Below are 16,971 nucleotides of genomic sequence, written 5' to 3'. Positions count from 1 at the left end.
ACAAAGAGAGTTAAGACAGTTCCTGACCTCAAAGAGTTAATAAAGAAGACAAGGAGCCGACAATCATGAACAAACCACAAGCAGAAAATAATTAACAGTGGGAAGATAGCAGAATTAAAAGGAATTGGGAAAGGCTTCCCATGGAAGGTGGGATTATAGTTGGAAGCCAAGAGACAGGATGAGGAATTTATGTTAGGGAGTCACTGAAGATTTTTGATCAGAAGAGTAACATACTAGATTAAGGTATAAAAAATATTCTGAGCCAAGTGGAACGATTGGAGATGAGTCAGAGAAGTCCAAGTAAGTGGTCCTGAAGGGCTCTTGTAGGATAATAACTGTAAAAATCAGAGAATGTAGGTGTGAGATGAAGAGATTTTTCACAGAGTTGAAAATAAGGTCTTTATAGCTGATATAATATGAAGAAAGGAAAAGGGGGACTAGCGGTCCCTGAAAGAAATAATAGGGTCAAAAGTATCAGGTTTAGAAGGAAAACCTTGAATTGCTTGAATTGCTCATGATATATCCAGGTAGAAACATCCCAAAGGCAGCTTGAAATGTAGGTTTGCAAGTCATTTTAATTCAACAAATACTAGTTGTGTCTCCTCTGTGTATACAGAGAGAAAAGTGAAATGGTGCTTGCCCCCAAGGAACTTGGATTTAAGTAAGAGATTAGATCTGGAGGTTTGGGTTTAGGAGTTATCCTTGTGGAAGAGGTCACTTATGAGAGAAATTACTGGGGCAGACAATTATGGAAGAGGAATCGGGGCTATCTGTAACTTTGAATGCGATATCTACAGGTTCCAGCCCATACTCCAGAACCCTGAGGGTCTTCACAGTTAAGGAGAGATGGAGCTAGAATAGTAGCAGAGCTCCTATTTGGAGTAGAAGAGAAGGAAAATTTAGATGGCAAATAGTTGACCTATGAATATTGATGAGTAACTAGGAGGCACAGAACATAAAACACTAATTCTGAAGTCAAGAACAGAGTTTAAATATGTGTGATCCTTAATTTTTTTTTTTTTTTACCTCAAGGGGTAGCTAGATGATGCAGTGATAGAGTTCTGGAATTCAGGAGAACCTGAGTTCAAAACCAGACTTAGACACTTAAAACTTTCTAGCTGTGTGGCCTGGACAAGTCACTCAATCCCAATTGCCTCAAAAACAAAATAAGCAAACAAAAAACCTTTTTTTTTTTTTTTTTAACTTCAGTTTCCTCTTTTTATAATGAACTGGAGAAGGAAATGATAAAAAAAAATTCCAATATTTTTGCCAAGAGAACCCCAAAAGGAATCATACATGATTGAATGATTCAACAGCAACAAAACCAGCATCCACTTCACATGGTCATGATAAAGATTAAATGGGTTAATATTTGTAAAGTGCTTAGCACAGTATCTGGCCCCAGCAGGAACTACACGAATGCTTGTGGCCTCCCTTCCTCCACTGTGTATTGTTCCCCCATACCTATGACCTAGTGGGAAGAGACCTGGACTAGGTTTTAAGTGACCTTGGAGTCTATAACAGACTGTGCCATGAATCTGCTGCCTGAATGCAGGGAGTTGGCTGAAGTTCTCCAAGCCCTGGTTACATCATCTCTAAAAGGAAGGAGTTGGGAAGATAGTGTCCAGAATCCCTTCCAGTTCTAAGTGCCAATGATCCATTTCCAACATTGTGGTTTATATTTCCCAAATCCCTTCTCCATCCCTGATGTAATATTTTACAGGCTTGTCTTCTTGCAGCTTTCTCTATCTTTCATTTTTAGCCCTTCCTTTTCCAAAACGATCGTTTAGAGCTCAGACCTCCCGCACTTAAGAATGCTCCAACTTTCCAATGATCTGGCCTTTCTCGGTGGACGTGAGGTGTCCATAGAGTAGCCGTAGAGTTTTGGAGATGGGCGACATCTCTGAGATCATCTAATAGAGCTGACTTGTTTTACTCCTGAAGAAACTGAGATCGAGGAGGAAGCTCATTTTGTGGAATCCACTTGAGTCCTTTCCCTTTGCTACAAAATTAACACCATAGTTTAAATTGGCATAGACCCAGAGACCTAAAGAAAGTTGCCCTCAAAAGACCGAGGAAAGGAAGGAAGGAGGAGGTAAAGGAGGTCAGAAGAGCTAAGGATTTGTGATGTCTTTCCTTTACGGGTCCTGGCTCCCGGCGTGGATGGATCTGTCCCTCCATTTGTCAGATTAGGTGCTGGACGGGATGACCTTGAAAGTCCTTTTCAGATGTAATATTCTGTGATTCATTATGACTGTATCACTGGAAGGTATGGAAGGGGCTGGAGAAGATTTGGCGTGTCTAGAAAATTTCGACAGGCCTCTATTTATATCTGTTGCACCAACCCACAGGTCCTATTTTTTTCCCTTAGACTTTGAAAATCCACAGTTCCTACCTTCCAGATGCTGCATTTAGCCAGATTAACCCGTGGCTAATTAGTGGCAGCTCACTGGATTCAAACAAATGGGTCTCCATTATGTTTTTGACCTCTCCATTCAAGCAGGAGGGATTGGTTCAGATCTCCTGCCTTTGTTATCAGATGATTAACTGGTGGAATATGATGACAATTTGGCTGTGTGCTCTCTCTTGAAGGAGAAAGCGTTACTCTGGGAAATCTCTCAGGCACAAATTCTATTCTTGGTGGAGGCAGCAGTGAAGAAGTAGACTTCTCGGCAGGGGTGTTCCTTGAGTTGGGCTGGGCCCTCCCTCCCTCCCAGAACGTCCTGTGCCTTCGGAGACTCAGCAGGAGGGCCAGGTGCAGTTCCCACAGAGCACTGATTTCCAAAGAACGCCTCACCTCTGAAAGGCTCCATTTAGAAATCTGCTCCCCACAACTTAGCTCACGCTCAGGAGCCAGACAGAAAGGAGTGGGCAGCTACGGGACAGAAGGAAACATCTGTCTGGACACTGTGCAAGCAAGGATTAAAGGATGGAGGAAGCTTAATTGTGTCATTTGCTTTCACAGAAAATGTGTGCTAAGGGGAGGGAAGGATTAAGGCAGCTGAAGAAATCTCCCAGCAGCTCCCTAAAAGGTGGCTGCAGAGTGATTGCTCTATCTTGCATCTCACCTGCTTCCCACAAGCCTCAGACAGCTGGAGAAGTCTACCAGACTCCGCTCGGTTTGGAGTTGTGGTTTTCAGAAAGGCTTTTGAACTGGTGCTGGCCATTTTTAAGAAAAGAGAAGCTTAAAAAAATAAGCTCAATGGTTTCCCCAAATCTGAAAAGCGGAGGAAGATGGAGAGCTAATTTCCCTTCCGTTGGACATATTTTGGTAAATATGACTGGTAAAATGGATGGCACTGATACCCAGAACATAGCATAGAGACAGGTGGCCCCAGCTCCCAAACTCTCTCTCTTTTTCATCTTCCTGAACACTTACGTACGTTCCTGGGGGCTGTCTAGCATACAGAAGAAAAGCACAGATTTCAAGATCATTTATCATTTCTCTCTCCCATGTACCACTTCGCTTCCCAGATATCTCCGAACCTGAACCCAAGCAGAAAGGATACACTTTTGTCTCTCTGTCCTACAGATTGAACTTGGCCGTGAACTCCTGCCTGATGACGATTTCTGTACTTTTGAAGAATGATTCTGAAAGTGGGCCTGAATGTCTTTCCTCTCATCCAGAACAACATCCTATGTCTGCCCAAATGACGATGCGTTAAACCAATGGGCTCTTGTTCCCTAACATACCTGGATTAAAAAATAAGGTTTCAGAAGGGAACAAAATAGTAGGTCTACAAAAATATTACCCAAGGCTCTCGGCCATCTGTGCATCCCTAGAAATGGTGATGATCATTGAAAAGCGAATCCCATTTTCTCATAAGAAAAATGTTATAATTAGTTGTTTTCCTGACCGAGGAGCTGACATCAAATAAATCACAAACGAGACCAACACTGTCATAAATGCAAATATTTAACAAGAGCTGTCTGTAGGGTTTTTTTTATATTCCGGTTATTTCTAGATACGTCTCCCCATTGTCACTTCACAATAAGCCCTCTTTTGTTAGAAAGAAAAATATATAAGCAAAAACAGTTGACCCGATGACTTCCCAGCCATCTGCACACCCTGCTGCTTTGGTCTGTCCCCACCCCCTCCTGCTCCCGTAGGTGACTTTTCTCTTTATTTTATATCAGCTACCCGGCTATCTTCCACACCCCTTTCCAGCCCAACTTCCCCGGAGTTATCTTCTCTCAGTATCAAGTGAGCTCATTCTCTGAAGGCAAACATTATCTGGCTTGCATTTATATTCCCAATGCTCAGCACAGTGCCTGACACACTGTAAGCTTGTGAGCATACTCTCTTTCTCTCTGTCTCTGTCTCTCTGTCTCTGTCTCTGTCTCTGTCTCTGTCTATCTCTCTCTCTCTCTCTCTGTCTCTCTGTCTCTCTCTCTCTCCTCTCTCTCTCTGTCTCTGTCCTCTCTCTCTGTCTCTCTCTCTGTCTCTCTCTGTCTCTCTCTGTCTCTCTCTCTCTCTCTCTCTCTCTCTCTCTCTCTTTCTCTCTCTCTCTCTCTCTCTGTCTCTGTCTCTGTCTCTGTCTCTCTCTCTCTCTGTCTCTGTCTGTCTCTCTCCTCTCTCTCTCTCTGTCTCTGTCTGTCTCTCTCTCTCTCTCTCTCTCTCTCTCTCTCTCTCTCTCTCTCTCTCTCTCTCTCTCTCTCTCTCTGTCTCTGTCTGTCTCTCCTCTCTCTCTCTCTCTCTCTCTCTCTCTCTCTCTCTCTTCTCTCTCTCTCTCTCTCTCTCTCTCTCTCTCTTTCTCTCTCTCTCTCTCTCTCTCTCTCTCTCTCTCTCTCTCTCTCTCTCTCTCTCTCTCTCTCTCTCTCTCTCTCTCTCTCTTCTACCTGTCTGTCTCTTTCTCTCCCTCCCTCTACTTCCTCTATCTCTCCCCACCTCTCCCAAACAGTATTTTTTCCAACTACATGTAAAAATAGTTTTCAATACTCAATTTTTATAAGATTTTGAGTTTTTTTCTTCTCTCCCTTCCATCCCCTAGAAATCAAGCAATCTGATTTAGGTCATACAAATACAATCATGTAAGCACATTTCCACATTAGCCATATCATGAAAGGAGAAACAGAACAAAAGGAAAAATTGGAAAAAAGTGAAAAGAAATCTGCATTCAGACCCCATACTTCTTTCACAGAGTAAGTGCTTAATAAATGTTCTATCTATCTCTCTGATGACCAAGCCATGGGTGTGTCTGTTCCCCTCCCATCTCCCTCTCAAACAGTATTTTAGTTTTTCCACTTGCATGTAAAGATAGTTTTCAATATTCAGCTTTTATAAGATTTTGAGTTTGTTTTTTTTCTCCCTCCCTTCCATCCCCAAGAAATCAAGCAATCTGATCTAGGTTCTACAATCTACAATCGTGTAAGCATTTCCCCACATTAGCCATGTTGTGAAAGAAGAAAGAGAACAAAAGGGGAAAATTGCACACAACTAAAAAAAAAAACCAACAACTGAAAACCGTCTCTTTCAATCTGCATTCAGACCCCATAGTTCTTTCACAGAGTAAGCCCTTAATAAATGTCCTATCCATCTCTCTGATGACCAAGCCCAGAACATGAAGCACCTTCTTTACATGAAGTACTCCTCCTCTCTACAGAAAGACTAGGGTACTGTCTTTGTTCGGGGCCAAGATCGACAATCGGATCTATTCCAAATTCGTCTCCATTCTGATTGAGCTTTTTGTTCATTATAGACATTGTTCTCCTGGCTCTGCCCTACTTCACGCTGTACCAGTTCCTATTTGGCATTCAAATGCTTTTCCTAACTTGGTTCCTTCTCACTTTTCTGAGGCAGCTGCGTCTGGAGTCCGTCTGGAGTCAGGAAAACTTGGCTAGAAATCCATCTTCACACACTCACTAGGTGTATGACCCACGGTGAGTCACAGCCTCTGTTTGCCTCTATTTCCTCAACTCTACAAGGGGGATAATATTAGTATCTACTTTCAAGGTTTGTTGGGAGGATCAAATGAGATAATTTTTGAAAAACGCTTGGCACAGTAGCTGGTATATAGTAGGTACTTAATAAATGCTGATTTCCCTTCCTACTAGTCTTCTTCTACCTTACTCCCAATCCGCAACATCTGAGATCCAGTGACACTAGTCACCTCTCTATCCCTTCAAAAAGGAACTTCTGTCACTTAACTCTGGGCATTTGCACTGACTATATAATGATTCCTGGGATGCTTTCTGCCAATCCTGATGCCATTTTAAACTCCCCCTTCTCCGGGAGTCCTTTCCTGATAACCCTTAAATCTTTTTTACTCTGTTGACTAATTATCTCCAATTTATGCCATAGAGAGCTTGTTATTATTGTTATTATATTTTTATTATTATTTATATTATTATATTTTCTTCTCCGAAAATAGGGACTATCTTTTGTTTTTCTTTGTAAAAACTGCTCAGCACAGGGCCTAACACCTGGTAGACACTCAATACAATAACGATGTGTTTATTGAATGATTGAGTTTAGACAGGTTTTGCCATTTTTCTCTGAATTCTCCATGTTCTTTGCTTCTGATGGCCCGATTGGGTCCCGTTATGTTAATAACATTATGGTTTGTTTGGTGATTCCTCAATAGATGGAGATCTGCTTTTCTTTCTAGCTTGTAGTCATTTTAAATGACAAATTTACACTTCAAATTTTCTAAAATGGGCTATTGCATGCATTGATTGTGAAAAGAGCCCCAATATCCCACGTGGTCACAAAGGACACATGAAAAAATACAACTCTACTGGAAATTTTACCCAAAGCTAACATGGTAGCAAAAATAAACATTAAACTTTTAATTAATATTTGGGATTGTCTTCTGAGAACTGAAGAGGACGTTTACTGTTTGGCTTGGTGACAGGAGTCTTTAAAAAAAAAAAAAAAAGGAAAAAATGCTCTCCTGGTCATTCTGAACTGGTACCTTCTTTTTCCAAGTCAGATTTTGTGTAACAAGCATTCTAAATGATTCCCTTGCATTTAGAGCTGGGTCCTGAGTAGTCTCTACATAGTGAAGAGGATAAAATTCTGGCTTTGAATCCTAGACATAATCTTTTAAGCCTTTCTGATACAGACAATTCACTTCCAAACTCTGGGGTACCCTTTCCTTTTGGGGGAAAGAGAGATGGCAAAACAGCTGTCTTTGAAGGAAAAGATTAGGATGTAACTGGGAAATGTTTAACCAAATAAGTAAAAATACAATGCAACTCAGAGAATGTTAATTTGAAGTTTTCTGTCTCTACATAGTGAGGAGGATAAAATTCTGGCTTTGAATCCTAGACATAATCTTTTAAGCCTTTCTGATACAGACAATTCACTTCCAAACTCTGGGGTACCCTTTCCTTTTGGGGGAAAGAGAGATGGCAAAACAGCTGTCTTTGAAGGAAAAGATTAGGATGTAACTGGGAAATGTTTAACCAAATAAGTAAAAATACAATGCAACTCAGAGAATGTTAATTTGAAGTTTTCTGTCAACATGTGGCCTGCAGGGATGTGTTTCTGCTTGAGTTTGCTAGCTCTAAATGATCCTTAAGGCCTCTTCCGGATCTAAAACCCCGGTTCACTAACCAGTTGCCATGAGTGAGGATAGCAGGAGTGTTTTATGTTTTGGGAAAGCATCTCTAAAAGTCTGGGCTGACTCCACATCCTTCTGCATTTTCTTACCTCGGTGTTTATTTTGAAAGCTGCAGGTGCACTTGCTCAGCATCCAACTGAAGCAGTGTCACCTGGGGAAAGGAAAAAACTCTCCATTCAACCCCTCTTTCTCAGCGTTCACTGCACAGGAAAGTCATGCTTCAGTTGTCTCTCTGAGGACTTCATACCACCTTGGAAAACCACAAAAATAATCACCAGGAGGTTAACTTGTCTGTGTAGTGGCAAGAGCCTTGATCTAGGAGAAAAATCAATCAATCGATATTTATTAAGCACCTACTATGTGCCAGGCTTGCTACTAAGGATGCCAAAAGAGACAAAAGGCAGTTCCTGCCTTCAAGAAGCTCCCAATCTAATAGAGACGATATGTAAACAAATACATAAAAAGCAAGCTACATACAAGATAAATAGGAAATAATTAACAAAAGGAAGATAGATGAATGAAGAGAGAGAAGGGAAGGCTTCTAAAGGGACTTGCCTTCCAATCTGGGCTCTGTATTTCTTGACTGTGTGACCACAAACAAGTCACCTTTGTAAAATGGGGCTTATGATATCATGTTATTGACCTAAGAAGGGAAGGGAAGTTCTAGGTAGTTGTCAGTGGTTATTAACCTGCCTCAGGGAGGGAAAAGATAGCATCCAGAGACAGGGCAATAAAATAGGAAAAGCACCAGGTTTGGAGAGAGAGAAAACCTGTGTTTGAATGTTAGTCTCTGCTCATTGCTATCTATATTATCTTGAACACGTTTTTCACCTTTTTTGTTCTTTTCCAAAAATGTTCACTATGCGTTAAGCTTTTCTATTCAGTGGTACCCCATCCGCTTCCTCAAAGTCTCCCTCAGGGGTTTGGAGAGGACCCACACTGGGGAAGCTGAGTATTAGCTCTGACAGATTCCAGCCATGTAGAAAAGACTTTGCATTCAACTCCATTTTGTCCTAAGCTCCCTTTTGAAAATTAGAAAATTAATTGATTTTATTGTTATTAATATTTTACAGATTAACATTAATATTTTACAGATTAATATTTTTCTTTTTGTAGATAAAAGCTAACAGAAATGAGGTCATACAACTAGAAAGTAGCCTGCCTATTATTCTCAGGTCCAGCCAAGCTGCCTTTGGAAAGGCTCATCACCACTTTGGAAGCAGGATAGTAATCTTTATTTTAGCCATAGCAAATCACTAAGATCATCTATTAAGTCATAGAAAGGTGAAATCCACCTTACAGAAGAGATTTCCCACACAGATCTTTTGTTCAGTTTTCAACATTTAATTTATAAGATTTTGATTTTCATTTTTTTCTCTGTTGCTCTCCTCCTCCCCAAGATCACAAGCAATCTGATATAGTTATACATGTACAGTCATATTACGTATATTTCTACCTTCGTCATGCTGTAAAAGAAGAAACAGAACAAAATGGAAAAGTCAAGAAAAACAAAATTAAAAACAAAGTATGCTTTGATCCACATTCATAATCCATAGTTCTTTCTTTGAACATAAATAGCATTTTCCAATATGGGCTTTTTGGAATTGTCTTGGATCACTGTATTGCTGAGAAGAGCTAAAGTTGCTCATTGCCCAGTATTCCTATTACTGGCTACGATGTTTTGTTGTCTACGTTCCTGCTAGTGCTATTTTCCTCCCGACCACCCCCATCAGGTCCACGCTGGTCATGAATGAAATATGGTTTTTGTGAGATACTAGGATTTACAGTTATTACAAACCCTAGAGATCATCTAGTCCAGCCTCCTCATTTTGTGGATAAGGAAGCAGGGACTGAAGTGTTGGCCAATGACCCACAGAAGAACCCAGGTCTTCTGACTCCACATACTGATGTTTGGGAATCACTTCCCTGGCTTTTTCAGGCTTCTGATAAAGGGAGAATGGCAGGATTCTTAAAGAGAAGGGTCTGCTCGGAGTTAGGAAGCCCCGGTTTTGACGTATTGGCTATGGAACCACTGGAGAGTCATGCATTCTCTCAGCTCCCCAGCCCAATCTGTATTGCTGGGAGTTAGGGTAGAGTTCCTCAGCTGAAATACTGGAAGGAGTTTCTACATCAGGAGTTTCCTATGATGATGAAATATCAAGTCAATACCCGCAGGTACCTTCAATATCTATCCCCTAAAAAGATAAGGGGAGGCACTACTTTGGCCACCTAGGTAGCCATTATCCTTTTCTGATGATGGTCCTTTGTATCCATCCAACTGAGAAATTCTAGAGTTACAACAGAGTCCTCTTTAGAATTAAGTAGGGATGTAGAGAGTAAGAACTCTCTCAGACTTTAGCCTCCCTGAACTATTCTGCTGTTATCCAGTCATTTTCTGAGCTCCCTCTTCTAAAAAGAGGAACCTAGATTTGTGAGCTTCCCAGGTAGAACGGCCTCTTGCTGAATTACCATGAAGTCAACCAGCAGACTCTGGGCTCTCTGATATCCAGTTCCTTGGGTTACCTTGAGGCTTGATGGAGATTGCTACTTTTCTGCCAAATTACCCAGAAAGCCTCTTGAACTTCCCCAGATACTCCCTGCTGAAGGGGAAGGTTGCCTTGAAGAGGAAGGTTGACCAGCAGCATCCAGGACTGAACTGAAAGCAGCCAGCTTTCATTAGCCTCAGGAGACATTTGCAGATGACTCTGAAGAGGTACCACAAAAATAAGGCCATATGCTATCCCGGGGCTTGTTTGTCTTAGCAAAGATATCTTCTCATCTTTGAAGAAGTGGTTACACTGCCAACTTGTCAATTAGTCAGCATTCCCCAGGTCGATGGGGACATCTCAGATTGGGTCTGGGTGAATGGAGCCTGAAGGAATTCACTTTAATTAAAGGATTTGTGCCAAAATGGAATCCTCAAATCCTTTGAGCAATGTTGCATGAACTGGGCATTTCAATCCCTGCGTGCATTTCCCATGGCTGCAAAATGACAAATATCCTTACCCAGCAATTCAAGGGAAGGAGCCGGTGCTAACTCACTTAGAAACCCACCGTAGGGCTCTCAGCTGAGAAATATGGCTGCCTTGTACACACACACACACACACACACACACACACACACACACACACACAATGTTTGTGCTTAAAAAGTCACATCATTGCTTCCTTCATTGTTACATTATTATATACCTGTTATATGTATGGCATTGTGCTGTAGAGTGGCGATAAAGAGAGAGAGATAGCAAACCTTGCTCAGTGGAGTGAGGAGAATTATCTTCACTATGGGCTCAGACATGAGTTCTTTATGTTTTGCATTTTCTACAAAGAAAAATAATCTGTCCTCTATATAACTATAACTATAACTATATCTATCTATATATCTATCTATCTATCTATCTATCTATATATATATATATATATATATATATATATATATATATATATATATATATATATATATATATATATACAGAGAGAGAGAGACAGAGACAGAATCTTGGTGAAAATGCTCTGAAAAAAACTGAGGAAGGGGGTGAGTGATCAAGAAAAGTCTGGCACAGGGATATGAGGGAGGAACGTCAAGGAGATGATAAGGAAGAAGCTAATTCAGACATGCATCCAAGTAGAACGAGGAAAGGCCAGAACAAGAATGGAGACCTGTAAAGGGCTGAAATTGAGCAGATGCCCTTGGATAACCAAGCCCTTGAGGCTAATTACCAATTGGACAATACTCTATTAGCAGTGCTTGGAGAATGGCCTGGCTCACAATCCTGTGCTGTCTTGATCTGTGGGTGTGGACAGAGAGGGTGGAGTAGGACAATCGGGAATCACTCTTTGGAGGTGGAAAGAGAGAAAGAAGGTGCAGAGATTCCTGTATCTATTTCCCTGACTGCGACCCCAAAAGACCAAGAATAAAGACTTTTGTTTATCCTGACTCCAGCTGATTCTAAGATATCCAGGGTACTAACTTGGTCTTCACAGAGACAAGAGACTAACTCCATTTGGCCCTTATTTTAAGGTCCTTTCATTATTTTCAGATTTCTAAATGTAAATATGGGTCTTCTTGATCATTTTGTAGAGAAGGTTGGGAAGTAAACTCATATTCACTTAGCTGGTTGTTTATAGACAGAACATCACAAGGAAAAAGAAAGAATGCTTTCCTTATTAAGAAAAAAATCTTTAAAACTAACAAATATTGCCCTGCCCTGAACATTCCCATATACAAAGGAGAAGGAAAAAGAGGATTATCTTTGCAATCATTAATCTCTTAAGTACAACTTGGTTTGAAAAATTCAACATGTCATTTTCAAAGTTGTCTCAATTGTGTTTCTTTCTGAATTTCTTTCTCTTCTCTTCCATATATTTCTGAAACTGCTTCAGTAATTTTCCATTCTTTCTTTTTTTTTGGGGGGGGTGGAAGAAGCAACACTTTTTTTAGGTCTTTTATCCTCTTTTTTATCCCCTCAAGCACAATCCTTATAATAAATAAACATTGTCAAGCAAAAAAAGTTCCCACATTTGCCATGTGCATAAATGCAGGTCTTATTCTGCACTTTGCATCCATCAGTGTTTTCTCTGTCGGTAACATGTCTCAAGGACAGCATCAGAATCATCATGTGTTTCGATGTCATTTTTAAAACAATGCTGTTGTATGATATAAATTGTTCTCTTTGTTTTGCTCTTTTTACTCTGCATCAGTTCATAATAATCCTCCCATGATTCTCTGAATTTTTTCAGGACAGGATGGTTTTCATTATAAATTTACTCCAGTTTTTTCTTTTGGTGTATTGGCTATTAGTTGTGTTTTTAAAACTTCTGCCTGAACTCATCCCTAGCTCTCAATGTAACTGAAACTTCCTAATATAAATGGAAAGTTTGGCATTGGGAGGTCAGGGTTCAACTGCTTCTGACATTTTCTAGTTGTGTGACCTTGGGCAAATCACACTATGACTCTCAATTTCCTGATCTATAAAATGAGGATCAGGATAATAATATTTGTTGTATTCACTGGACAAGGAACAAAGTTGTTGTGAAGAAAATATTTTCTTTAATCATTAGAGGAAAAATGAAATATTGGGTAGAAATCATCCAAATATCCCCAAGGGAAGAGAGGGAAGGAAGGGAGTCAGAAATTCTATATCAATCACTATAAGACAGGCACTGGGATATGCATTTTACAAATAGTTAATTTAATGTTCACAACAAGCCTTTGAAGTAGGTGCCGTTATTGTTCCCTTTTACAGATGAGTTTTTACAAACTAAGATTCGGTGGCTTGCTCAGGCTCAGATTTGAACTCTGATTTTCTGTCTCCAGGCTTCATCCACTGTGCTACTGTGCTGCTTCCAAGGTCATCACTGGTCATGAATCCTTATATTTTTACCTTTTCCTTGGAAACCAAGGCAGATTATGGAAGCTTCCTTGCTTCTTTTTCACCATAAGAGTTCCTTCTCAATCAGGACTGACCATGAGAACCAGAGCCAGTCATCCATGTTCACAATATTGTTCCCATTTATTTCCTAGCTCTCTCATACCCCCATATCTAGTCAGTCTTTTCTACCTTAGCATCTCTCGTATACACCCCTTTCTCTGCTCTGATGTTGTCAGTACTCTGGTGGAAGCTGGTGGAAGGTAAATAAACCTTAGGCCTGGATTATTATTATTAGTTTTTTTTTTTAATTATAGCTTTTTTTATACAAAACCATATGCATGGGGAATTTTTCAATATTGATCCTTGTTAAAACCTTCCGTTCCAACTTTTCCCTTCCTTCCCCCCAGCCCCTCCCCTAGGTGGCACGTAGTCCTTTGGTTCGTTTTTAAGGAAGTAATGAGCTTCACTCGTTACTAGCTACTTCGTTGTGACTCTTTCGCCACCACCAGTACCATCATCTTCTTCATCATCCCCTTCCTTCCTTCTTTCCCCTCCCCCGGGATAAGGCCATCATCAGGATTATTGTGGAGCTTGCTTCAACTTTGATACTCATACCTCATCAATACCTTCAATGACTTCTGTCCTTTCTGGTGTTCCTCCCATAGCCTTCTTTTATAGAGAGCTAAAAATCTCATCCATCCCTTCGTCTGTCACCAGCTGCTCTACTTGGCTTTAGTTCCACCGTCGTCAAGGACATCAGCATTGTCCTGAGCCTAGCCAGAACCCCTGGGCATTCCCTACCCTGAATCTTCAATTTCCTTTTGTAAGTTATCATCTCCTGCCCTTTTGGGGCAGGAACTGTGAATGGGGCATAAGTTTGGAGCAGATTTGCCCAAATTTTACTTCTTTAGACTAAATTGAATTATCTGAATAAATAGTTCTTTGTATCCCTACACATATGCCTGGCACATAGTAGGTGCTTACTTCCTGTTTATCATAGCACATCTTGGATAATCACAAAAGGGAGTTTGCTTAGAGATAAGGAAGAACTCTTGTTTAAGGGTGTTCATAGTCGTGTAAACATCTGAGATGATTTGGTCCAGCCCCCTCATTTACGGATAAAGAGACTGAGACCCAGTGACGTCAGATGTCTTGCCCCAGATCACATGAATCAACCATTTGATAAACATTTATTAATCACCTCCTATATGCCAAGTTCCAAGGATACAAAATGAAGCAAAACAGTCTCTTCCCTCCCTCAAGATGCTTTCAATCTAATGGTAGAGACAACATGCAAAGAAATATATATATATATATTTTTTTTTCATATTTCATTTTTCACACACAAAGCAAATTATGTGCAAGATAAATGGAAAATAATGAACAGAGAAGGCATTAGAATTAAGAGGGATTGGAAAAGGCTTCCAGTAAAAGATGGGATTTTGGTTGGAACTTTAGGAATCCTGGGAAGTCAGGAAGCAGAGCCAAGAAGGGAAGAGGGACATGGGAGACAGCCAGAAAAAGTACCCAGAGTTACGGGACGGATTTTCTTGTTGGTGGAATAGTCAGGGGTCAGTGTCACAGCATGGAGCAGTATGTATTTAGAGAGTAAGACATAAGAAGAATGGAAAGGTGAGAGGGGGCTTAGAATGCCAAAGAGAACATTGTGTATTTCATCCCGGAGACATGGGAAAGCTTGGAGGAGTAAAAAGCATTTCAGATTTTCTGACATCACATCTAAGGTTCCTTCTAATATGGTCGTCGGACCAATGCTAGAATGTGGTACAAAGGCATCTTTGACATTGTCACTCCTAGAAATCTGTAAAACAAGATTGATAAATCGCTGTTTGGGTTAAATCAGGCACTCATCTATGTGAGGGCACAGGACTAAGCTGGATGACTCCCTTGAGGTCCATTTTAGCTTTTATGATACCCATTCTTCATGCTTCTATTCACCCTCCCAGAGGGTAAAATAGTTACATAATTCCCTGCTGGGAGGTTTGACCTATTTTTCTAGGATCACTACTACTGAATTCAGAAGCAGAGAAATGATCTAGCCACACAGAGGCAATTTGGCATAGTGGGAAAAGGTTGGGTCTCAGACTCGAGGAGTCCTGGGTTCCGATTCTCCCTTGGACACATAATGGTTGTGTGACCTTCAGAAGTCACTAAGCCTTCCAGAGGTCCAGGAAGTTCTGTAAGAACTTAGATTGCAGTTTAGTGACAATTGGCATTGATAGAGGGAATTTTCTCACTGGAAGTCACCTGGAGTGAGGAATTACAGGTAGGGAGACTATGGGATTCCGGCCATAAAGAATGATCTACCCAAAGGCCTGGAATATTAAGTAGGGAACAGTTAACAGCACCATTTGCCTCACATGAATAGCTAAGGACAGGAACATAGTAGGTATTTCATTTTTGTCTCTGAGTGTTCAGCACCTGGCACATAGTGAGTGCTTAATGAATTTTTCTTATGATTTAATGTGAAACAATATTGGGAAGAGAAATGCAACTGAGGTGGTGGAGGGCTTTCAAATGCCAGATTGAAGATTTCATATTTTGTCCTAAAAGTAATGAGTTTAGAAATAACGTTTATTTGGCCACAGCCCATTATGGGAACTTGGGGGAACGGGGAAGGTTTGTATATCTAGTAGAGGATACAGAAGTCCGAGGCTTGCCCTTAGAATATCTGGGAGTGTTCTAGTTCAATGATAATGCTAATTGGAAATGATAAGGGAGCAGGGTCACCCAAATTCTTCAGAAAGTAGTCTTAGAACCAAAGTTCATGAACCGACACTCCACTAGAGGTAGGAAAAAAGAATATAGACCATGTCTCTGAAATAGCATCCCAAGTGTATTGGTTCTGCATGTCCCGTTTCAGTTGATGATGTACATTGGGAGCAAAACCTAAGGACTTTTAGCCAACTGTCATCCCTAGCAAGTTCTGTGCCCATTCCATTCCCCCTCTAGCCATTTAAAAGTGCCATCATCTTGAAAGAATTCTACTATGTTATGGAGCGGCTTGTGTTATTCCCTAAATTAAAAGAAAAAGGGGGGAAAAAAACTCAAAAGAGACATGAGGTAAATTGTTAGTTGGCGGTCAAATATCTGAAGGACTGTCCCAGGAAGGAGGGATTAGGTTCTAGCAGAGGACAGAGCTCGGAACCTTGAAAGAAAATCACAAGAAAACATAAGGAAACAGCTCCCAAATTAGAGTGGAAATGATTGCGAAATCTGCATGGTCCCTTGTAGGGTCTGGCCTTCTCGTTGGGGGTTGGACCTATGGCTCTGAAAGAGGAAGTCTGGCTTTGAGAGGAGGACACGGCTCCCCTCTCCATCCTAAGGATCTCCATCTACCCAGGTCTAATTTCCCATTCATAACGGCCAGCTCTGTCCCAACCACGGTGGCTCCGGCCCTTGGAAGGCAGGGGCAGCAGGATTTGGCACCTTTTCTCCTCCTCCTTCCTTTCTCCTCTGATTGGGAGCAAAGAGAGGCCTCCTTCTCCTGACCAGAGGAGGAGCGGAACAGCTGGAATTTCAGGCAGGGGTCCTTGCCTTCCGGCTTCTTCTGTAATCAAGGGAAGCTCGGTACTCACAGGGAGGAATAAATGCCAGGTTGTGGATGGCGTAGCTGCTCTCATCAGCCTGTAATCGAGGAGGATGAACTCTCCCTGACCTGAAGAAATGAATCCTGCTCCCGTTGCAGAAAACATTCTCCTGCCAGCCCCCAGAAATCCAAGAGTCTCAGAATTCTGTAGACTTACATCATTTTAAATTGGTCACATAAGGAGCGCATTGTGGTGGCTGCTGTTTTTAAGTGGGTGGAAGATGCTTTTGAGCTGAGACCTTTGTTGGGTGAGTTGCATCCCAGAACAAATGTTGCGATCAAATTATGATCCCCTGAAAGCAGCCACCTAAATGGGAAATGCTGATGCCTTCTAACCATAGTGGCGCAAAGGCATCGATATAATATCTGAAATAAATGAATACAGCAAAAAAAAATGTACTGAGGTACGTGTTTCCTTAATGCAGGA

General features: G+C 41.1%; 1 long non-coding RNA gene across 1 annotated transcript in view; it reads left to right on the top strand.

The window, feature by feature from the left end:
* The first annotated feature begins 5,814 nt into the window (after nt 1-5,814).
* The window catches only part of LOC141546998 (uncharacterized), a 54,583-nt gene continuing 43,426 nt past the window's right edge, over nt 5,815-16,971 (top strand). The window contains exon 1 of the long non-coding RNA XR_012483488.1: nt 5,815-5,880. This is a non-coding gene — a long non-coding RNA (uncharacterized LOC141546998). The remainder of the gene's footprint in view (nt 5,881-16,971) is intronic.

This window comes from Sminthopsis crassicaudata, chromosome 6 (assembly GCF_048593235.1).
Source record: "Sminthopsis crassicaudata isolate SCR6 chromosome 6, ASM4859323v1, whole genome shotgun sequence".
NCBI lineage: Eukaryota > Metazoa > Chordata > Mammalia > Dasyuromorphia > Dasyuridae > Sminthopsis > Sminthopsis crassicaudata.
This window is presented reverse-complemented; position numbering and strand designations above follow the sequence as displayed.